Source organism: Canis lupus, chromosome 20 (genome assembly GCF_048164855.1).
Source record: "Canis lupus baileyi chromosome 20, mCanLup2.hap1, whole genome shotgun sequence".
NCBI classification, from domain to species: Eukaryota; Metazoa; Chordata; class Mammalia; order Carnivora; family Canidae; genus Canis; species Canis lupus.
In genome coordinates, this window is record NC_132857.1 from 14,351,218 (window position 1) to 14,376,717 (window position 25,500).

General features: G+C 39.3%; 1 protein-coding gene across 7 annotated transcripts in view; it reads right to left on the reverse strand.

Annotated features, from left to right (window-relative positions):
• Window positions 1-3,685: 3,685 nt before the first annotated feature.
• LOC140611680 (importin subunit alpha-8-like) overlaps window positions 3,686-25,500 on the reverse strand; it is a 256,113-nt gene continuing 234,298 nt past the window's right edge. For 6 of the 7 annotated variants that reach the window (XR_012012807.1, XR_012012804.1, XR_012012806.1 and 3 more), the window contains one exon: window positions 3,686-9,279. The gene's annotated coding sequence lies outside the window, so the exon portion shown is untranslated. Of the gene's footprint in view, window positions 9,280-9,579; window positions 11,127-25,500 lie in introns of those variants that run through there. The other variant, XR_012012814.1, reaches the window with a different exon arrangement.

Here is a 25,500-nt window from a genome sequence, read left to right on the forward strand (position 1 = left end):
TAGTGTCTGCCTTCAGCCTAGGGCCTGATCCTAGAGTCCTGGGATTGAGTCCCACATCAGGCTCCATGCATGGAGCCTGCTTCTCCCTCTCCCTCTCCCTCTCCCTCTGCCTCTCTCTCTCTCTCTCTCTGTGTCTCTCTCATGAATGAATAAATAAAATCTTTTAAAAAATAAAAAAAATAAAAATAAAAATAAAATTGAGCAGTAAAAACTAACCACTATAATTTTCCCAAATTATACTCCCATTTCTCTATCGTCTTTATTTCCAATCAGGTTGATTATGATGTCATTTTAATTTTAGGGTAGTCTATACCCAATTGTTGACTAAAGTCCCTTTTATTTGCAATGATAGATACATGTATAAAACTTTTCTTAGAGTGTTCTTTCGAGATTATGTCTTGAAACTAACTACATTGGGGGGCAACTCTGGCTATAGCAAGTGCTGAACTTGGAGTCATATGTAATAGTTGAAGTCTTAGCTCTGGCACTTATTTAGTTGTGACACTTGGGCAAATCACCTAATGTCTTAGATCTCATTTGTGACAATATAATGATAATACCATATAACACACAGGGTTGTTATAAGGTTTATATGAGATTATTTCAATGAAAGTGTTTCTCAAAGAGCTATACAATTGGAAGGCATCACAACTACGGGAGCAGATAAGTATGGGCTTCCTCATGTAACTTTTTTTTTTTTTTTTTTTCCTCATGTAACTATTATTGGACAGGTATTTGGAGCAAGTACCCTAGAGCATAGTAGGAATTAAACATTAAACTTTAGATACTCTTTGAGATTAGCATTATTACCACTGTTTAATATTTAATGCTTACTGTTCTCTGGGGAACCAGATTCTGTGGAGATGTAGATTTAGACATTCACTGACTACTTGAATCCCAAACTAAAGTGCATACATAAGAAAAACATCTCACAGATGTCACTCCATGAAGCATTCTTTTTTTAAAATGTCTTATTTATTTATTTGAAAAAGAGAGAAGAACATGAGCAGGGGAAGGGGCAGAGGGACAAGTGGACTCCATGCTGAGCCTGACACAGGGCTTAATACCAGGACCCTGAGATCACAATCTGAGCTGAAGGCAGACACACCCAGATGTCCCTCTATGAAGCTTTCTTAGAAAGCACTTTCTTTAAAAAAAAAAAAAAAAAAAGCACTTTCTTCAATATCATGGCTACCAGTTTTAAATTGGTCTCAGCCAATCTCACTCTTCTGGGAATAGTGAAAACTTATACTGAGGGTTTTGTGTGTGGGCTGTCTTTCCAACCTGGATTTTTCTGCTATAGAGTCTATTATTGGGCAGCCCTGGTGGCTCAGCGGTTTAGCACCGCCTTTAGCCTAGGGCCTGATACTGGAGACCCCAGAACGAGTCCTGTGTCAGGCTCCCTGTGTGGAGCCTGCCTCTCCCTCTGCCTGTGTCTCTGCCTCTCCCTCTCTCTGTGTCTCTCATGAATAAATAAATAAAATCTTAAAAAAAAAAGTCTATTATTGATAAGACAAATACAACCAAAAAGTTAGAAACCTTAGCAATCCACCAAAATTATCTGGCTGCTGCTGCCCAACTATTTTTTTGTTCTTTTCAATCAATAGCTTCTGCTTTTCATTTGGATTTATTTCTTAGAATTCTTGATCTTTAATCCAATTTTGAGCCTTGCACTGTTCCTATTTAATGCATAAAGAATATTCTGGAATTTTAAAAGAACCACAATAAGTGAAACTCAGGGTACTAATTTTTGTTTTTGTTTGTTTTTTTTAGGGTCAAAGGATTGTCATATCTATTTTTGCACTCATTCTGTCCTCAGTAGGTTTTTCTTTGCTCACATCTCACACAGAGCATACTTAATTTAGTGAATTGATTTGGTTGTATGGTAAACAGAGAACCTACGAAAGTCACTATCAGAAAAGACTGAGAAAAGTATTTCAGGATACACTGAAACTATTTCAAATACTGTGGTCTCTCTGAATTTCTAGAAAAAAAAGTGGTTGGGAAACTAACTTTGTACATAGCTATAAGGAATGAAGTATCTTCTTTAAAAAAAAAGTTATGACCATTTTAAGAGGAAGCTATAAAACACAAGTTCTTGAAGTCATGCCAGCAAAAAGTATACCTCTTTTATTTATAGGGGATTAATCAGAACTGGGGCCTGTGTGAGCCTGCCCGCAGACTGAAGTCATTTGGTTCCTCTGGGAGAAACCTGGACTGAATTTCTGGAAGAACATGTCTAATTTTAGCAGAGGCAAGGAGAACCGTTGGGGCAGCAGGCTATGACAGTGGTCCCCAAGAGGTATCAACCCACAAAAGGGCCCTGAAAAGAATGAGCTGTACTGTTTTCCATTCAAGTGAATGACATTTATAGGTGGGAGTAGAAGGCAACATGGACCCACAAACACCAGGGTTACTTATGTTGGCCTTGATGGTGGCAAGGGGAGAACCAAGGATAATGAGCTGCCCACAAATTCCTGAGTTTATAGGCTCATTGCATCCTCTTGGATCCCCAACCGAACCATTTCTGCATATTCTGTTATTGCTCCAACTGAATCCCATTTTTTCCCTCTCTTTTGTGATTATACAATGAAGAACTTGACCCATCTCTCTTTCTCTGCACCATTATTACTTTTCCAAGTGTCTTGCCCACCAAATCATATTTATCCAATTAAACTGATTTAATAAAGTCTATTTCTACCAACAAAATTTAACTATGCATGACCATATAATTATACCTTTTTATTTGTGAACTTCTTAATTTTCCATTCATATTAATTTATTAAGTAAAATTTATGTTTATTTTATTTTTTTTAAAGATTTTTTAAAATTTTTATTTATTTATGATAGTCACAGAGAGAGAGAGAGAGGCAGAGACACAGGAAGAGGGAGAAGCAGGCTCCATGCACCGGGAGCCCGATGTGGGATTCGATCCCGGGTCTCCAGGATCGCGCCCTGGGCCAAAGGCAGGTGCTAAACTGCTGCAGCACCCAGGGATCCCTATCTTTATTTTAATAAAATGTTTTCCCAGGGATCCCTGGGTGGCGCAGCGGTTTGGCGCCTGCCTTTGGCCCAGGGCGCGATCCTGGAGACCCGGGATCGAATCCCACATCGGGCTCTCGGTGCATGGAGCCTGCTTCTCCCTCTGCCTATGTCTCTGCCTCTCTCTCTTTCTCTCTCTGTGACTATCATAAATAAATAAAAAAAAAAAAATTAAAAAAAAAATAAATAAAATAAAATGTTTTCCTGATCCCAAATACTATCCCATAGATGTCAGCCATATAACACCATACTTTTAATATATATTGGAAAAAAGTAATGCCCATTAGTGTGTTCATTACCTTTCTAGTGCCACTGAATTTCTATATATAAATATTTTTTAAAGATTTTATTTATTTATTTATTTATTTATTTATTCATTCATGTTAGACACAGAGAAAGAGGCAGAGAGATAGACAGAGGGTGAAGCAGGGTCCTTGCAGGGAGCCCAATGCGGGACTCGATCCCTGGACCAGGATCATGCCCTGAGTCAAAGGCAGACACTCAACTGCTGAGCCACCCAGGCATCCCTCTATATATGAATTTCATTAATTGTTGTTAACAAATAAATAAATGCTTGGATTCCCAAATACATTTGAATTTCATAGTTTGTCATTTCATACAAAAGAAATAGCCAATGTTGTTGTTTTTTTAAAAGATTTTATTTATTTATTCATGAGAGACAGAGAGAGAGAGGCAGAGACACAGGCAGAGGGAGAAGCAGGTTCCCTGCAGGGAGGACGATCTGGGACTCCATCCCGGGACTCCAGGATCATGCCCTGAGCTTCTGCTGAGCCACCCATGAATCTCCTCAGACAATGATTTTGCCTGTTCTTCCTATGAAGATTTCACTCATCTGAGAAGTGATTAATACAGAGTGACTAGAAATATTATGTTTAAAAGTTTATATATTTTCTGTGTAGCTATTTTTTTTGCTGTAGGCTTTAACCTGTTAGACTTTATAATGATATAAAAGAACTATAAAGATACCCTCAGCCTCAAATTTTTTAAATCAAAATTTTCCTCCATTTTCAGAAGGAATAATTATTCAGAAACCTTGTATATTAATTATTTCTTAAGAAGCTAGATCATTTGGTAATGTGTCTTAGCCAACTGTCCAAGGTCAGCAAAATGCTTTGGCATGTTCTGTTTTATGGCCCCAGGCAGAAAACCACAGCATTCTCACTATTAATATCTCTTGACCTTTCAATTTACAAATAGAAGCATCTCTGTGGCCTTTTCTTTCTTTTGTATATCCCTGAAAAGACAAGAATCTAGGGCTTGAGATAAGAAATATTTTAATTTATTTGGTTTTAAGCTATAATCCTATACTTTTATATAATGTTTGGACTGTTTATTCATTTCATGAAATTTTCCTAAGCACCAATTATATGCAAGTTACCATGTTATGTGTCAGAGAAACAAATAAGTCAGATATGCCCCTAAAGAGCTTATGGTTTAATTGGGGAAAGCAAATATATCAAGATACTATAACGTAAGGTAAAAAGTAGGAAGCACCATAGAGAAGCATAGACAAGATGATGACAGGGGAGGGTCAGAAAAGAGACATTATTGAATTTTGTGGGTTGGCGGCAAAGAGAAGGAAATTGATGATTAATCTAAGAAGGAAGTGGCATTTGAGCTTGCCCTTGATGGATAGAATTTAAACATGTGGAAAGAAGATGTAAGTGTGGACATTACAGATTGAGGGAACAGTGTGATTAAGGGCATGGAGCTCAGAAAATATGAGGTAATAAAAAAAAGTTTTAAGTAGTTCAGTTTGGCCAGAGAACAGGGTGTATAAATGAAAGATCATGGAAAATAAAATTGGAAAATTACTTTGAGAGCCAATCTACAGGGCTGTTAATGCCAAATGATGGGATGTAGACTCTATTTTACAGACAATGGAGTCCCACCAAAGGCCACATTCAGTGTGTGCTTCAAGGGTGTGTTGGACTAAACTGGAAAGGGAGGTGCTTGGAAGTGAGAATACCAACACACTGGACATATTCTATCACAATCTAATAAGAAATAGCCTAGATACTCTAGAAAACAGAGCCTGAAGCAAGGATTAAAGTGCTGATACATTATTTGGGAAGTGCAGGAAAAAGGAAAGAAGGGAAGGAAGAATATGAAGTAGTGCAAAGAAAAGTGCCTGACAGAACTAGCCTCTCCTTTGTGATGAGCCATAATGAGGCAAAGTGCAGCAGCAGGTCTGTACTTGCTGGCACATGAAACATCTTGGAATAAGGTACAAGGCAAAATCTTGCCTCTAGTATTCATTGAGAAGGACTAAAGAGGGAGTTTACTTCTAAGCTCCCTCCCACTGCCTGTTTCTCATTGGTCAAAATTGGCCTCACTGAGAATTAGTTACCTCACATATCAAGGGATGTCCCCAACTACTAGGGTCACTGGATCCTTCAACCTAAGGTATGGTGTTTCATCTAAGTCTGGAGGTTACAGGAAGAGCTAACAATTCTAGGTAAGTGTTGGTTGGCTTGGCTGTGTGTGTGTGTGTATGTGTGTGTAGTTTAGAGGTGAGGAGTCAAAGGGCTGCCAGGAAAAGCTATTGGTCAGTCTTAGCCAGTATTGGATAGGACAGCAAGTAGGAGATGGTAGCTGAGTATCTGAAGGTCCTAGAAGTGGGCAGTGGCCATGATATCTAGGGAGAAGCATAAGCCTTAAGTTGGAAATAATGATTCAAGAGAAAAGAGGAGCATTCATTCATACCATAGTTAGGGAATAATTATTTTGGCAGGCAGTCATGTTCCTTGGATTAAACTCTTTTCCCTCCAACATTATTTAGAAAATCACTTCCCTCTCAAGTGAAGCCTGAGAACCAGTGACTTAAAGATATTTCTGCATATTATCTGAGTTAGTATGACTTGAGTATTTTTTTTTCATTTCAATTCTATGATTTGTCATAAAATTTCATCATGTATGGCTCCAGTCTTTGGAAGAGGGGTTCAGAACTGTGTAATACCAAGTTCAGCATCATGAAGTAACATTTATTATCTAAGGATGGGACTATAAACACCAATTTGGACATAGTGAAGCACACTCAGCCCTCTTATTTGCAAGGAGAATAAGGTTCCAAAAGAGCCCTCTGAAAGAAAAAATTATCAATTGCAGATCACTTTTTAAAAAGATTTTATTTACTTGAGAGAGAGCATGAGGTGGTGGGTGGAGAGGCAGAGGGAGAGGGAGAGACAGACTCCCTGGTGAGCAGTAAGTCTGACATCTGAGATCATGATTTGAGCCAAAGGCAGATGCTTAACCGACTGAGCCACCCAGGCACCCCTGCAGATCACTTTTGAGTACCAGTGCCAAAATGCAAGAGTTCACCCCAAGACTGAAGAGGGAAAGGAGACCTTTTTCCTACTTTTTAACCTACCAAAAGCTGACACTAGCCAAATTTATCCTTAATTTTTTCCTTGGATTTTTTTTTCTACTCTAAAATAGGCTTGGTGCACTGAAAACGGAATTAGAATTCCAGTCAGTCTCAAGTCGCTTTTGCCTCTGTGCGAAGCAAATAGCTGGTAACGACTCACTTTGAAACTTGGTCTCCTTGACTGTAAAATGAAGATAATAGTACTTACCCTGCCAACCTCAGGACTGTTTGAAGAACTAAATGAGATAGAGCTCTGAAAATACTAAAGTGCTTTTCAAAGTGAAGTTACTGTGCTTTCTGTAAAGTCAAAGGCAGTCCTCCTTAACTGGGTGAAGTCAAAGCATGGAAAGAACCTGACAACCGAGATACGCTTAAGGGCTAGAAGAAAAAAAAAAAGAAAATGCCTCAAATCTCTGCTTCACTCACAATGTAGAAAATGCCCAAACCACACTGCATCAGATAGGGTTAAACTGATTCTAAATGTTTTAGGAATTTTAAATGCCTTTCTTAGAGACTTAGCCTAGCCTTCATCTACTAAAAGTCATGCTGCTAACCTAGTATTTGTAGGTTTCCTCAGTGCTTTGAAGATTTCTCCAGTGGCACTGGACTTGTTTTGCCTTTGATTTCAAATTCTAACCAAACCATTTACTATATGTATGACTTGGAGCCTTTTTAATTCAGCTGAGCCTCAGTTTCCTCATCTATAAATTGTGAATAAAAAGACCTAATTTGTAGGATTATCATTAAATTTAGAAACAATATTTCTAGTACACCTGATACAGTTGGTATTCGATAAACAACAGCAATAAGTATCTGTTATTGCTATTTTTAGTATGATACAGTAGAAATAACAACAGCTTTGAAACCACACAATCCTGTATTTACAAGGATTGTAACTTACAAGGAACATAACCCTAAACAATTTAAAACTTTCTGAAGTTGAGTTTTGAGACAATGATGTTTTCAGAGTATAATTCTGAGAATTTCAAAGGTATCTATAGTAGTTTGAATGGTGGTACCCCAAGAGATATACCCATGTCTTAAACCCCAGAACCTGTGAATGTGACCTTATTTGGGAAAAAGATCTTTGCAGATGTCATTAAATTAAGGATCCCAAGATGAGAGCTTCCTGGATTATCTGGATGGCCCCTAAATCCAATAGCTGTCCTTATAAGGGTCAGAAAAGGAGGAGACATAGAGAAGAGGAAAAGACAATGTGACCACAGAGGCCGAAATTAGAGTGATGCAACCACATCCCAAGGAACAGAAGAGGCAAAGAATTCCCCCTTAGGGCCTATTAAGAGAGCATGGCCTTGCCCCAACACCTTGATTTTGGACTTCTAGTCTCCAAAACTGTGAAAATAAACTTTTGTTTTTTTGTTTGTTGATTGGTTTCTTTGTTTTTAAATATGCTCCACACCCAGCATAGAGCCCAGTGCAGGGCTTGAACTCATGACCCTGAGATCAAGACCTGAGCTATTATCTATCAATGGACTGAGCCATCCAGGCACTCCTAAACTTCTGTTGTTTTAAGCCACCAAACCAAGTTCATGGTAATTTGTTCTTACAGCCCTAGGACACTAACATAATATCTAACGAGGATTGCCTGGTACAGTGCTGGTATGTGACAAGTACTTAGCAAATGGTGGTACATAATGGGTTCCTCATTTGTCCTCACTAGCTCCTCAATGAGCAAATACCTGTATGAATCCATAGGTGGCCACCTGAGAGTCTGTTGCCAGGGATCAGGGAGCACGGTTAGCCTCAACCCATATAAGACAAAAGCCTAACCTGAGTTTTGTGAACACCAGGCTCTACCACAAGCAATTGATGGTAGGATTCTACTTTATAATAGCACAGATGCAGTCTCGTTATACCTTGAAGAGTTTGTTCTCCTAAAATTCTCACTGCTCCAAAGGTTTAGAATTTTAAAATAACAACAAATCTCTGTTCAAAGGAATGAATAATACACTTAAAGATTCTTCTGGTAACAATAGCTTCCCTCACCCTGAAGTGCTATAAAAATTCAGAGAGCAACGTCACCCAGTTGTGGAAGATAAAAGAATAGCAACTAAAACAGTCAGTCAGATCAAGGCAGGGAAGCAGTCTGTTGTTTCTGGGCTGAAAATGGTTCTGAATGCTAAAAGACAGAAATCACTCTAAAGAGGGGTGGATGGGGACGCCTGGGTGGCTCAGTGGTTGAGCATCTGTCTTCAGCTCAGGTCGTGATCCTGGAGACTCAGGATCGAGTCCCACGTTGGGCTCCCTGCATGGAGCCTGCTTCTCCCTCTGCCTATGTCTCTGCCTCTCTCTCTGAGTCTCTCATGAACAAATAAAATCTTAAAAAAAAAAAAAAAGAAAGAGGGGTGGATGGGTACATATAACAGACTTCTTCAGCCTGTGTTTCTGAGTTTAGCCTCCAGAATGAAGCAGGACTTTTGACATACTACCCCCAGGGGCTGCTCTCTTAGGTGTGACTCCGTTGGAACCAAGTATTTGTCTGTGGTAGGGTCCAAAATTTACATAGCACAGATGATACAGAGCAAACATGGAACATTTTTAAAAAGTTTAACAGGTTTTAATTTCTTCATGAAGCATCATCCTGTGTAGAGCAATGATCATAGCAAATCCATACTGGTAGTTTCTTTGTGTGCCAGGAATTCGTGTAAGGACTTGATATAGAATAACCACTCACACATCCTAGTATGTAGTGCTATTAGGATCCCCATTTAGCAAATGAGCAACCAATGTCAGAGAATTAAGCTATTTCCTCAAGGCTGTATAGAATGGAGTAGATTCATAGCTGGGTCACCTGGTTCCAGAGTTCATGCTCTTCTTCACTTGAGGAACTGTGAGAAATAAAATTAAAATTGTCAATTAAAAGGATCCATGCATATCAAGTTTAAATAGTCTCTTTCAAATAAAGTCAATCTCTTTTGGGTAAATGCTCATTCATGTCCTCGTGTCTACAAGAGAGGGGCCCTGCGGCCCTACTGGTGCATATGGTAGACATCACTGCAGAGAGTGTAGCTGGAAAGTCCTGCAGTCTGTTTTTCACTGGTCTCTTTAGCTAGCTGGTCTCTGCACAGTGTCCAGCAGCTGGCTATCTCCTGCTATGAGAGAGTGGTCATAAGTAGCCAGAAGGGCACCTCTTCTGCAGCCTGCTGGCATTAAGGGTGTGGTGGAGGTGTGTCCACTTTCCACCTCAACCATCTACTCCCTCAGCTTTGGCACTGAGTCCCTTCAAACTGCTGAGCAGGCTTTTGGTCTTCTCTGGGCCCACTGGAAACCTTGGAATCTTTATGATGTCACTGTCAGCTCCAACAAAGAGGAAAAGACTACCTTTGTCCTTTTGGGACTATCATCATGCAACCAAGCCATTTCCAAACTACCACCAGATGCTGATCCAAAGGAGCTTACAGTATTCCCAGTTTGCATTCAGGGAGGTTGAAATGCAAACATTACAACTCAGATGTGCAAAAAATGTAGTTCTCTGTTATTTTCTGTTATGGATCTCAACTTGCTATGGGGCCCGATTCCCACTCAGCAGCAGAGAGAATTTTTAAAAACTTAAACTTCAGTCTGCTTTTAGAAAAATCTCGTTCAGTTTAACATACTCTATTTGAGGTAAATATTCAGTCAATGCAAAGTTAAATCTATCAGCATTGATTCTCCAAAATCCCTTAAGGGGGCTCTTTTCTCCCTGCTTCCCAAGATGGCCTCTAAAGAGTAACAGAAGTCAGGAGTGGGAATTCAGATTTTTATTGGTCTGGGCTGGTCTCTGAGTGCCCTCTGCTGGTGTCCACAAGGTGTGGTTAATCTTGGTTGGTCTTGTGGGGGTTATGCTGGAACCCACTGGTGGACTCCAGGGTCCCTACCATTTGTTCCAGGTATGAGGCCTCCACCTTTTATGACCATGTTTTGCCTCCAGGTCTCTGCAGATTCACTGGTTAATCAAAACCTATATGTACTGCTTTCAGGTACACATGGAACCATTAATTTGGAAGTGGAGGTAATTTGAGTCAGTGGCTGAACCTACAATGAGACATGTTCTTCTAATAAACATGGTAGGAAAGCCTTTGGCTTTTCCTGGGTTTGCTGTGGAAGTATTTCTGCCATCAGTTCCTAACATCACAGGTACCTCTAAAAATGATTCCATAATGTAATCGATCAATTCTTCTGCATGTGTTGTATGTGGCTGATCTGTTCTTAGTCACATAACCTCCAAAACTCTTCTGTTCAGAGATTCTATGAACTATCTAATATGTTTTAATTTATCCTTTCCTGTTTAGACTGACTTCAGTGAAATCTGTTGCCTGCAACTCAAAACTCTGACCAATGTAGTAACCTTCTCTCCATTACGCCTACTTCTCCTCTGCCCACAACATAAAGTATAACCATGTTTACAAAATTCACATAAATTTCTATAAGAAGTACTACCAAACTAGAGGGCTATCTTAGTCAAGGCTGTCTTGGTTTTAAATAGGAGATATTAACTTGAGCTATTTTTTGTCTAAAGGGAAAGTTCACTAGAATATTAAGAGCCATGCAGTGCTCTGGGAGCTGGAAAACCATCAGTAGACAATCATTTATGCTTCTTCATGCACAGTTTGTGGGCTTATACTACTTAAGTTTCAGTTACAAGTACAGACTACCTATTTGTTGGTGTCTTTCCAAGTCTTGAAAGAAAGATCAAACGTAGAGTCTTACCTGAGAGACATCCAAAGTCAAGTTGGAAATACTGTAAAATGGACTGCTCCAATTTTCCTTTTCTAGAAATTATGTTAAAGATTTCAAATATGCCATGGTGCTTATATTCTAAATCCCTATGCATTGCAAGAAGGCACCAGAAACTTCAAGTCAACATATAACCAGTTCTACCAACCCAAGTTTTCACCAATCAATGGTAGATTTCAGGTCTTTAGGAAGGCTGAGATTTACTGGCTTAAGTGGTATTTAGAGTTCCTAAATGGACTAAGAACTATGAAATAAAAACTGTAGGGCTCAACCATGCTCTAAGTAACAGAACAAGATGGGACATTTACTGTTGTCTCAGAATTTTGGCTAAGGGCCCAAAGCTGAGGACAGTAAGTACTAAGTAGTCACACAAAACCTTTTTTAAAAACGACTTAATAAAACATGCAAAACAGTCTTTCAATTACCAACACCTCCAGACTTTATATGACTAGAATATTTAAAAAAAATTTTTTTTTAGAGAGAGAGGGAGGATGTATGCACACATGTGCATGGAGAGGCAGAGAGAGAAGGAGAGAATCTCAAGTGGGGCTCAATCTCATGACCCTTAAGTCATGACCTGAGCTGAAATCAAGAATTGGATGCTTAACCAACTGAGCCACCTAGGTACCAAGACTAGAAATTTTTAAATAGATAATTAGAATGGATAATGTAGAAATAGAGAGGTCTTTGGCACCATCTCTCCAAGAGACACACTCATAGGGACAGAAGAACCTGCGGCTAGGGAGGATGGTCATCTTGCTTCCTATTGTATATTTACAAAGCTTCCCACACTCAAAGGTCCAACCTGTTTCCCCAGTATAGCAGACTTGATACAACCCAGTTAGTGCCAAAGGTGCTTCCTCAGGATCTTTGTCATGAGAGTGGCTCTGCTATATTGCCTCTATTTCTATGGGATTTCTTTCTGACTTATTGAGAAAATAATGCATATTTGAACCTCCATCATTTGGATGCACTGGGAGAAGGGGTAAAAGGCTAAGTGAAGGGTTCAATAGAACAATGAAATATGAAAGCTAGTCACAGAATTAGGGAAGTGGATCATTTATTTTGTTATTTTTTTGTGATCACAATATCAAACAGCTCATGTTTAAAGGAAGGTTAAAGTTAAGATTAATGTCAATGAAAATCATCACATATCAATGAATCTCAGATTGTTGCATTGTAATGTTAAAATATTGTTAAGATATGAACACTATATTTTCTTTTCTTTGTAGAATTAGTTAAACCTAGAATATGAATCCATTTTAATGAAATTCTTCATTTTCTGAACTACTAATTTTAAACAAAATTCCTCTTACAAGTATTTATAAGTTCAAAAACAAATGCTTACTTTGAAGTTAGTCTATAAGAATTAGGTATTTGTATCTAGACTACCAAAATTTTTAAGTTCTTAGGGTTTTTTAAAATAATAAGGCTAAAGTGTTCTTGTATTTTCTTTCTTTTTTTTTTTTTTTAAGTAATCTTTACACCCTATGTGGAGCTTGAACTCATAACCTTGAGATCAAGAGTCATATACTCTACCAACTGAGCCAGCCAGGTGCTCCTTGTCCTTGTATTTTTTCAGCCATTTCAGAAGAGATAGGTGGGCGCTGGCTAAAGAAAAGGTGTCCTTTTTACCCTAAAAACTTAATTAGTAGCAGACAAATTTTGGTAGATTCTGCACTTTTTTTTTTTTTTTTTGGAGAGGGAGAATCTTAAGCAGGCTCCATGCCTAGCATGGAGCCCCACATGGGGTTCAATCTTACAACCCTGAGATCATGACCTGAGTCAATATCAAGAGTCAAATACTGAACCAACTGAGCCACCCAAATGCCCCAGAATTCTGTACTTTTGATAAAGGACTAAGTGCAACAATGATTTCCTCAGTCCCCCCATGGATAACTTATATTTATAGAGCACCAGACAGTATTTAAAGGGCTTCACCAAAGGTATAGCAGTTACAGCCTTGAATCAACTGAAGAGGCCTAGCTCCTAGTGTATTACAGACTGGCTTGGGGCCTCCAGTAAGCCAATCAATCTCCTCATTTATAAAATATGGGCATTTTGTGACCCATCTCTATGTCCTTTCCAAGCCTAACATTCAGTGGTCTTGCCTTCCTAGCAGCCAACTATAGAGTATAGCCACTCTGGCAAATGGACAGAGGTTGGTGGAGTTTGGCAAGCTGAAGAAAATGTTTGTAGACTCAGAGCATGGTTAAAACTGATGTGCAAGGAGTTCAGACAAAGCAAAAAGGAAAGTACTTTTCTGAATATGCTTGGTGATGTGTATGCAATTTACTTTCTAAAAAAAGACAAAGTATTTTCATGGCTGGTGTTAGTCCAAACTTGACACAGTTGCATCCAATGCATTCTGGTTCTTTTCAATGCTAAGAAGTTTAGTGACAAGTGTTCTTCTGTTTCTTCTTTTTAAAAAATTATTAGACTTTGGGGGTGAGGAGAAAATATGGGGGAAGTTTGAGTAATCCTTTCAAGGGCTTCTTCTTACTTTGGCACACAGATAGTTCTCAAGAGGAAAGAAGAGATTTTTTCAACCATATAGTTTTCCAGGAACAGGAAATTCACAGCAAAACATTTCCCTTTGTTTTGAAGTAGTCACAACACCACAAAACCCAAGGGCCCATATTGAGAAAGGCATCTATAATTCTTTGTATTTTGGCCAGCCTTCCTTGCCATATTGTTTACTAAAACATACACATACACCTAAATTCACATACATGTAGGAAATTTAAATGCAAATATATTTTTGCATACCTGTCATATGCATACTAAAAACTAGTTTATATAAACAAGATAAATCAGAAATGTGCAGCATAAAAATTGTAATCTTGTTCAAATTATCCTAAGACTGTAGTATAGTGATTGTCAACCAGGGTTCTGTGGCATTTTGATATGTCAGAGAAAGCTTCATAATTGTATTAACAATTTTGAACAGTGTGTAAAATCTATTTTGGCTACATCTGAGTATGAAGGCTATTATTAAGATGTCCATCAGATGGCCCATAGAGCTCAATGGGCAAACAGACAATTGCTGGGAGTGGGACATAGGTGGAAGCAACATCAAACAAAAACAAAAAAATACTTATTGGCATAAGGGAGAACTTTGCCTTTAGAGGCACAAGGAGAATAAGTCAGATCAGCACACTGTTCTGTTCAACAGAAGCAAAGTGATACAATGCAACCTATAAGCAACAATCATATCATAGACATGATTGTTTTATAGCTATTGTTTACGTATTAATTTTTAATTTCTTCAAGTATATTGAGAAAAATCCTAATACTTGCAAGTATGTTGTAAACACAAAAAAAGTGAAGATCCTCATAATAAGAAAGCCTTTGGGGTTTGGTCCTGACTTTCCTATAATGCCCAAACCTACCCCCAGCCTCTTCTTTTAAGTCTCATAGGGCTGCTGGGCCAATCCAGGTACACCCTGAACAACTTGTGAAAGCCATAGAATAAAGCCCTGCAGGGATGGACATTCACAATATATATCATCCAAGAAAAAGGGTCTTTGGCTGGAAAAAGACATTATGAGATAGGTAGGAAGGGAAGAGCCATCTCTCTTCGGGATTTGGCCTGAGGCCATGGCCTGGTGGAAAATTTCTTCCAAAGGAGGTAGAAAAGGAGAGAGCTGAATCTTACAAACCAGATCATCTGTTTTTTATGTAATCCTTAGTATGTATATCCCTTTTCTTATCCCAAAGTTTTGGGAACCTAAAAATTTTGTTCATGGTCACAGACATGCTGTGTGCTTTAGAGAATTAAGGAGACAGGGCAGTCCGGGTGGCTCAGCGGTTTAGCACTGCCTTCAGCCCAGGGCGTAATCCTGGAGACACGGGATTGAGTCCCACGTCGGGCTCTCTGTATGGAGCCTGGTTCTCCTTCTGCCTGTGTCTCTACCTGTCTCTCTCTCCTCTCTGTGTTTCTCATGAATGAATGGATAAAATCTTAAAAAAAAAAAAAAAGAGAGAGAGAGACAGTGGGTCAGCCTTCGGGCCTGAGCATTTTTGGAAGGGCAAAGTCCCACAGGGATTAATGTGGTGACAATAGCATAAGCAAGAGATCCCCAAGGGAGAGGAATCCTGGGAACAAATGTTGGCCATAATGCCTGGCTCTTCCTCCAAAGTGAACACTCTTCTTTCACTGGTAAATCTCGATCAATCAGGCCTTGATTTACCAAGGGGTCTTGCAGGTTCTTTTATGCACTTGTGAAGAAGAATGGGGGAGTGTTGGGTTGGCTGGTAAATTTAGCATTATAGGAAAGTCAGGATCAAAGCTAAAATGTAATCATAACAGTGACTGACAAACCCTCAGCATGAGATACTGACAGAGGTTAAATTGCTGAAGGAACAACAACCCATTCATACTGTACTTTGGCAATTATTATAGATATTGAATTTAATAGATGTGCCTGGAAGTCACATTTATCAATTTTTTAGCACTTAAATTAAGGAAAGTGTTGAATAGGGACAACTCCCAGGATTTCCTAATTTAGAGTACTAAGTTTCTCAGATTAAATTTTTTTATTAAGTATCTGCACTGTTGGTGAAAAAAATTGACTGTAATTCCTAAAACTAAGCTGAAGTTCAAGCCCAGCAAGGTTTTTATTTATGAGGACAGAGAGAGAAGCCAAAGTGAAATAAGGAAATGAGATGAGAATCCAGATCAAAAACTCACTTTCTTAAAAACCAAAAAGAGTAACCCAAGAAACTGCCACATCCCTCTGTCTATTAAGAGCATGACATTGAATCACTTAGACATGAAGCTAGGTGAGAACTCAAACTTCTAGAAAACCACAGACTAAAACACATATATCTATAAATTTTATTCCTAACAAGCATAAAACAATCCTCCCAACAACAGATGCAGTATCATGGTATTTTAGTCCTAGTTAACTTCACTGATAACCATAATGTTACATGACTAAGAATAATCACCATGTAGGGAAAAGGTTTATTTAAAAAAATCTATGAGTTTTTAGATATTAGTTCTGAAGTTATGACTGATATTTATTCTAAAATGTAAGAGATGGAACCTTTCCCTCCTCTCCTTCACCCCAAAATTACCCCAAGATATAAAAAATTACAGTTTGAAAGACCAAACTTATAAAAAGTCACAAAGAAATAACACAATATATAAATCACAACTACCAATACTCAAGACTTGGCACAAAATAAAAAACACTGCAAATGCCATAAATAACACAATGCCATTCTACATCAACTATACGACATTGTTTCATGTATGTTGAGATAATTTTCCCTGCTAATAACATTGGATTGACATTAACTCATCCGCAAATTTTTAGGGGCCCTTGAGGAGTCACAACACACATTTTAAAGGTGGCTGCCAGGGTAGAACCATAAGACAGATGACCTTAGCCAGGTGGAGCAGGAATTGAACCAGTGGCCATAGTCTCATTAGCATGAAGTTCTATCAACTGAGCTCAGCTAAATAGCACACCTGTGTTGACTGATGTGGTAAGCAGGGGTGGAATAAGCCAGCCGCACCCTGTGCCTGTCAACTCCCTCTCTCAGGCCACATCGGAGCACTTGGCGTCATTCTTACCTTAACTTGTGTTCAAACATTATTTGTTAGCAGATGATATTATTTTTCTTTCTTCTTGAAGTGAAAATGGCATATCCATTGATAGGGTGGGTGAATGGGTTAGTAAACAGAAATTTAAGGACTAAAAATCATTTGTTGTTACAGCTGGAAGAAATTGAGTCCAACATCAATAGTCTACAGATGAGAAAACTGCAATGTAGAGGGGTTAAGTCCCTTGCCCAAGGTCATGGAGTTATTAAGTGTTGGAGCCAGGACTAGAATTACATCTGGTCTCCACGGTGAAGGCTTCTGGACTTCACACTGGTATGTGGAGGAAAAGAGTTGCAAGGGTAGGAAGAAAGAGACTTTGATCTCCCAAATGGCTCAAAACTTCTTTTAAAAAGTGATTTTTGTTGGCATGACTGGGAGCACTGCCCTGGCAAGTCTCTTTTGTCCGACCTCCTCCACACAAGCCTAAACTGCAGCCAAGAGAGCTCAGCACTCTGGCTGCCTAGAGGGTCTGGACAGGAGAGTTTATTTCTCTGAGGTGCAGGCTACTGGCAACTGCACATATACCTAGGGCCGCAATTCACCATGAGGTTCAAGTATCAGTGGCAGGGCCCCATCACAATCCCGGAGGCCCCTGCTTCATGCTGACAGTGGATCTCAGGCAGTGATTTACCAACTGGTAGGGATTTCAATATTTAACAATAATATTTAATCAAACAACTGTACCAGCACATACAGCAGTCCTGAAATCAGCCCTGCATATGCCCATTTCAGATTAAATACTCTTAATGATATACTTAGCTTCTAAGTTTCTGAGAAGTAAACTTAATACAATATAGTGGTGTGTGAAATGTTTCCTGAAGTATGGGATATATCCAAAGGAGTAGAGACCCAGGGTAAATCATAGTATATAGGTCCCAAATCCACCTCAACCTCTCACTTATAAAGCTCACTCCCCACCCCCCACCACAACCCCTTCAACACAGACACACAGAAAGCAAACAAGCAATTTTAAAAAGGAAGTCACAGAAATACATGAGGTGTATGTGTACAAGGGTCATTTGCTTCCATGTAAACCTCTCAGTCCTCTTCCCCTTAGCTACTTCCCCAGACAGATAAATGGCTTTATCTATCAGATCATCTTTTCATCTCACCGGAACCAAGCAATCAAGTCAAAAGACATTATCTGGTAAAATGTGTCTTGGCCTGGATTTGCTGGAAGAGCTCTTTGGACTTGCCCAGAACTCACCCAATTACTGAATCTTCATTCATTCAGCTTTTGTGTTTGCTGGACAGAACCCAAGAGGAGAATATTATTATATCGGGGTTAAACAAGGTCATCTGGTCTGAGTGACGGACTAACACCTAGCTCCAAAAAAGGTACCTGTTTTTCAGGGTGGTGTGATCAGTATTAGGCAAGAATCTTGCAAACCATCTCTTACAAGGAGGCCAGCAAGATCACAGAAGGCAATACCTCGTTTGCTCAGAGACAAGCTGTTTTCTAATCAAGTTTTCTTATACTCAGAACTATGGAAACATTTTCAAAGGTATTATTCTCGGCAGGTTTCCAGTAATTCAACATTTCCAGACTTATCCAAATGGCTTCTGAAATATTTGCTGTTTGTTGAGAGCAGCTTTCAGGATGAGGTAATTAAAAGAAACCTATCAATTTGAGATTTTTTTTTCCATGAGTAAATAATGTTGACATACTGTTCAAATAAACCCACAATTTACTGCAATCTGTTTTTAGACAAACCCTCCACTTTAACCTCCAAATGGGAAAAACGAAGAGACTTTCCTCTTCTCATTTAATCAAGAACATATGTTCAAAGATAATACCGGAGGCTTATTCTGGGAAGCGTTCTGCTCTTCCTCTGACAGCGACGCAGTAAGCTCATGAGGCAGCCTCGACACATAATGAAAGCAAACGCCACCATAAATCTCCCGCCCGGCAGAGGTCACTTCAGAAAAATCGCCTGCTGCTCAAATAAGTACTGGCTATGCTGAGGCACACTGGGGGAGAAATGCCAACTGTGATAAACACTAGCAGGTATGCACCAAACCGAGGCCAACCCAGGCAACTGCAAGAGAAAGGAGCCCAGTAAAGCAGGTGTGTGTGTATGTGTGTGTGTGTATTTACACATCACCTCGCTGGTCCCTTGTGTTCTGGCTGAGTGAGGACAAGCAAGTTCACGGCAAGAGTAGCTGCTTTCCCTCTTAGGAGAGCTTGGGAGGCACCAATTTTCATTAAACCTAAAAGTATACACCGTGGCAAGAGGCCAAAACAGTCCTCAAAAGTGAGGCTTTAAAAAACATCTGTTAGGGCCTTTGAGATCCTAAGGAGAGAGAGAGAGAGAGAGAGAGAGAGAGAGAGAGAGAGGGATTGGACTCCAAGTCCAGTGCTTTTCATTTCCAGACTGTGAGTCATAAAAAGAGTGCGTAAATCCAGATCGCCAGAATACACTGACCCGAGTCTGGGTTTACTAACACCTGAAGTACATTTCATGGGAATTAGGTAGGTTTAAGCATCAACCTGGTCATGAAGCTTGAAAGGCTTTTCTCCCATCTCAGGATGCCAGGAGTCCTCTGGAACCTGGAATGGAGTTTTCTGACAGCAAAGGTTTACTGTAGCGTAAAAGAAATTATGGAGATTTTCCCGCTAGGCATAAGGACGTGATCACTATAGGCACCTGTGGGCCAAAGCAGGTTATCCACCAATATTCCTTTAAACACCAAATTATGGACTATTAGGCTACTGCTTCAAGGCTTCCACGAAGGTGAAACCTTGACAAATTCCAAAATAAAAGCCATAAAACCAATCATTTTTTAAACCTGCATGAGTGACACCAGGAAAATTAGAGCAGTGTGGCAGGTCACTGTGAAATAAAGCTGCCATAAAGAAGCTTATGATGCTTTCATGGAAAAGGCAATTAGAAGGTTACTTTCTCTCCGGTTTAAGACTGGTTCCTGTTCTTCCTCCAGCCCCCTGCCTTCCACCTCCCTACTGCAAAATGGATCAGTCTATAATAAGTAGTAGTTATATATCATAAGGCAGCAATTCCTTTTAGTTGTTCCACTAGAAAAAAGCATCCAGATTTAGAACTTGACAGGAACCAGTATCGCCTGCCCCCAAAAGCCGGCAGAAAGTCTGTGTGTGTCATTCAGCCAGCATGGAGTCTGGGTGTTTTAAAAGCTTTAATTTGAAGGGGATAAAAAACCTGGGCGTTAAGCAATTTGGCTGTGGATATTTAATGCAGCAGCCATGCTACAGAATTGGAGCCCCCTATTTAAAATGAGAAATTGAAAACTTACATGCTCTGTAGGCAAGGTGTAAGTAAATGTAAAATGGTAAGCAGAAATCAGCTGAGAACCTGCAGAAACACCATTAGAAGGACTAATGACTTGTTCAGAAGTGGCCTTAAATAAATGCTATGGTGTCATCTGCAGGTATGTAAAACAAGCCTGGCTTTTAATTAGCCAGAGCCATGCCTTCCAGTGTTTAGGTTAAAAGCACCAGAGGAAGCAATGACCTAGGGAGACTGAGATTTGCCCCAAAGCATACAGCTCCCCATTGACAGCACTAAGATTGGAACCCTGTCTCTTGATCTCTAGTTTCCACTCTAATACACTTGCTGTATGCAGAATAACACATCCCAGAGATGTCTATTTATCCTAATTCCCAGAACCTGTAAATACAGCACCCTACATCATAAAAGGGACTTTGCAGATATGATTAAGTTAAGGATTTTGAGATGGGGAGATTATTCTGGGTTATCCAGGTGGCTCAGTGTAATCATAAGGGTCCTTATAAGAGAAAGGGGGAGTAGGAGAGTGAGGGTCAGAGTCAGGGCTCAGAAGCAACTCTGAAGATGGAAGAAGGGTCACAAGGCAGAAACTGTCATGTCTTCTAAAAGCTGGAAAAGACAAGGACATGGGTTTTTCCCTAGAGCCTCCAGAAGGAATACAATCCTGCTGACACCTTGATTTTAGCCCAGTGAGACCCTTTTAGATTTCTGAGCTCCAGAACTATAAGAGAATAAATTTGTGTTGTGTGAAGCTACTAAATTTTGGTACGTTTTTACAACAGCAATAGGGAACTGATACAGTGCTCTAAGATGGGCATTGCATTTACCCCTCATTTTGATCTACTCAAAGTACCACTATTATCTCAGTGATGGTCAGTCTTAATAAAAACAAAAAGGCCCCACCACCACCTTTTTGGGTCTTTAGCACACACGTTCTACTCTCTTTAGAACTTTAGACACCCTCTTTCTCTCTGGCCCTTCATTGGTTCTCTTCTCTGCATCCTCATTCCCATGTGAACTTTACAAAAGGGAAATTTTTTTCTTATTGTCACCTGATCCATGTTGAGAAGTTATCTGGTAGGAACTTAAAAATATTATTCACCAACTATTTCCAAAGTATTAGAATACTCTGGGTGTGTCTCATTCTCTCACTTCTGCTGCCCCATGAAGCCTTGAAGACTGAAAAAAATTCAGGTTTCTTGTTTGGATGGGCCTTTCTCAGAGTGTCTTGAATCATACTCTAGGCTTTGGAGTCAGAGAGAACTTGGTTTGACTTCCTGACCTGGGAAAATTACTTATTAAGCCTCTATCTCTAAAATGGAGCAATGAATAGTGAGAAATCAATGAGATTTTGTTTGTAAAGTGTCACATACAATGTGACCCACTCAATATGTAGTGGTGGTGGTGTGAGTATTGAAGGTACCTATGACTCCCAATTCTAAGGCAATAAAGCCCAGTTAAATCCTGTGGGACCAGAAGTTTCAGATTGTGAGTGTTGAAAAGAGATACTCACCCAATGTGTAACAGCAGCAAGCATTTACACACTGCCAACCATGTACCTTTTCTTAAATATGGGGGATTTTAAGGGCCAAGAAGTCAGAAGAGACAATATACAGCCCTGTTCAAAAGAAGCTTATGGTTTAGTAGGGAGCAGACATAAAAACATAATTACTAGAATTTGTCACTCAGTATTGAAGACTTAAGTGCAACAAACGGTGACCCAGGGGAACAGAACCTGTCTAAGGGAATCAAGAATGTGGTCAGAGATGATGATTTTTGAGTTGGGTACTGAAGGATGAGTAGAAGTTTGCCAAGCAGAAAGGAGAATGAACATACAGGGCAGAGGAAAATGTGTAAGAAAAATGAAATAAAAGAATGTCAAAAGAGAATATCTCCTAACCATAACTATAGCATTGAAATCACTGGAATAAAGTAAATCCAGTTCAGCAAATGAAATCCATGGCCTTTTGTTCTGAATCGTCAACAACTCAACTTTTTCTGGATCTGCTGCAAAGTGATTTCAGGGTCACACTAAACAATTCATTCTTCCTTGACTAAAAATGATGCCTTGAGAATTCACTGATGGCCACAATGCAATCAATACTAATCAGGTAATATGCACTGGCCCTGAGATAACAAAGCATCCTGAATCCCGATGTATGAATTCATACTTGATCAATACTGCCCTATATGAGTGGAGGACTTTTTTTTCACATTCCAAAGCATTTTAGTAAGATGCTGAGAAAAATCAATAACTTATTAAATCCCAGTTACCTCATTAAAACAAACTATTAATCATTTTTGTTGCGATTATATTGGGACCACAGATCTGACTTTATATATTTTGTAGTGCTATGTATGCTCATATGTTTGCTCCATTCATTAGAGGAAATGATGCACAGAATGACCACACACTGCAGCCAAGATGGAGCTACTACAGGAAATGTACTTCCATGCATTATTGAAGGAAAAAATCCTGCAGTTGAAAAAGTAGGAAAGCTATAACTTCAGCTGGAAGTGGTAAAAATTAATTGATAGATGTAGGAGAGACTTAATGTTACTGAAATAACAATAACCACTTAAAATATTTTCTGCAGCTGAAATATTCTGAATACCATCCATGTAACACCAAGGAAAAGAATTATATTCATTTCCAGTTGTAAGATGGCTTTTTTCATCCACATGACAATACACAGTAATGTATATATATATTTTGTGAAATCAAAAAGTGAAATCTACTCATCTATAGTGTTAAGTACATTCATCAGCAAATGAAGACTTCTAGTTCTATTTCATTGAATTTTTAGGGGGCTTATTTCCTTAAGTATGGTTATCTTTTTAACCTTTTTAAATACAGATTTCAACCTGTCTCTTCCATTGCCATTTGCCATCATTTTCTTAGGAATATAGAGAGAAGTTAGAGCTACATGTTTATGAATTTGTGAATACATCACTTTCATTACCACAAAAATGTACCCTCACTTGAAAAGCAGGATACATTATCATTCTAAACTTGAGAAATTCGGAGTTAAACAAAATTATCCCACTAAATTATATAAGATACAGGTACTTTCTGGCAACCATTGTATAGCATTTCTTGAGAAATTGTGATCATTAAACCCAAATAATAGAAAACAATTAATTTGGAGGTGGTTAGTATTTGTGTAAATATATTTTTTTAAGATTTTATTTATTTATTCATGAGAAACACAGAGAGGAGAGAGAGAGAGGCAGAGACACAGGCAGAGGGAGAAGCAGGCTCCATGCAGGGAGCCTGATGTGGGACTCGATCCCGGGTCTCCAGGATCATTGCCCTGGGCTGAAGGTGGCGCTAAACCGCTGAGCCACCCGGGCTGCCCTTGTGTAAATATTTTTTCTAAGAGCATTTACATGTTGGTCCTCCCTACATGCTGCATGATATGGTGGAAAAGACACAGATGCTACATTTATTGGTCCTGGATTTGAATCCCATCTAACCACTCTCAAACTCTGTCCTAAGGCAGTTTACTTTACTTTTCTAAATCACTATTTTCAGAAATTAAAAGAGGATAGATAATATCTTACTTATTTACCTCACAGCATTATTGTTATGATCAAATAAAATCATACAAGAAAAAAAAGGTTATATATGTGAGGCCACAATTGGTCAGTTTTACTGTGGTTTTGCAATAAAAGAAAAATGACTTCAACTGTCAGGACTTGAGTCTTGTCTATGTCTTTCTCATCCTTAACCCCTGTGTACCAACACTTTTTCTCAAGCTTTTTAACGTTTTCATCACATACGTCATTTTAGTTTCTTTGCCTTCCCAAAACCCAGTCATCCCTCAGCTTCTCACAGCAAAGCCTAGGGGAGAATCCAGCAAGCAGGAACCTTCCATACAATACTCCTATCTCCAAGTGAGAGACATGGGATGAAGAGAAAGTTTGGAGAATATTCATACAGTAATAATTTTTATCCCTTTACACATTAATATTATCATCCTCCCTAGTGTTCTCAATATATAGTAATTATTTTTTGTTTTTTATATTTTAACTTGGGTAATAATGTCTATTTTCAAAATAAGAAAAGCAAATCACAAGGAAGTTACCCAGCAATTGATACAAGGCAGGTCCCAGAACTGGTCAAGAATGTAGTAGAAAGTAGACTTCATTTTTTTCCCATCTCTACAGAGTAGTAATTCCCAAAATACATACCAAGGCATCCCTGAAGATGCTCTGAAAAAGAATTACAAGTCTGGAATACAACAAGGAAATGCTGCATTGTCTCCTTTCAGGGATGTCCACAATGCATAGTAACAAGTGAGAGAAGTTCTTAAGTAAAGAAATCTATTTGTGAAAACAGAGATTAGAACCTTAAATGTGAAAAGCAAAATTTTAGAATATTTAGGACAATATCTTTATAACCTCTGGGTGCTGGGTAGAGAACTATTTCTTTTTTTTAAAGATTTTATTTATTTATTTATTTATTTATTTATTTTTAAGATTTTATATATTTATTCATAAGAGAGAGAGAGAAAGAGAGAGAGAGAAGCAGAGACACAGGCAGAGGGAGAAGCAGGCTCCATGCAGGGAGCCTGACATAGGACTCTATCCTGGGTCTCCAGGATCAGGCCCTGGGCTGAAGGCAGCGCTAAACTGCTGAGCCACCTGGGCTGCCCTATTTATTTATTTTTTGACAGATAGAGCATAAGCAGAGGGAAAGGCAGAGGGGGGGAGAGAGGAAGAAGCAGGCTCTCTGCTGAGCAGTATGCCCAGACCCAGGACCCTGAGATCATGACCTGAAGGCAAATGTTTAACTGACTGCACAACCAAGGCACCCTTCAACCATCATTTTTTTTTTAATTTTTATTTATTTATGATAGTCACACACAGAGAGAGAGGCAGAGACACAGGCAGAGGGAGAAGCAGGCTCCATGCACCGGGAGCCCGACGTGGGATTCGATCCTGGGTCTCCAGGATCGCGCCCTGGGCCAGAGGCAGGCGCCAAACCGCTGCGCCACCCAGGGATCCCTCAACCATCATTTTTTTACAATTTGGTTTATTCTATAAAGTTGAAGATGTGCCTGCCCTCACATTCAGTAATTCTACTCATAGGTATATATCCTAGAGAGATTCTTGCACATGTGCTCCAAGAACCCTGTACAAGGAAGTTCATAATCCCATTGTTTGTAATAGCAAAACATAATAAGCAACATAATGTAAGCAACATAATATCCATCAGACAAAATTGTGGTATATCCATAGAACGAATAATAGCAATGAACAAGGACAACAATTGTGTGTATCAATACATAGGAAGGGCAGCCCCGGTGGCTCAGCAGCTTAGCGCCCCCTTCAGCCCAAGGTGTGAGCCTGGAGACCCGGGATAGAGTCCTACGTCAGGCTCCCTGCATGGAGTCTGCTTATCCTTCTGCCTGTGTCTGTGCCTCTCTCTCTCTCTCTCTCTGTCTGTCTCT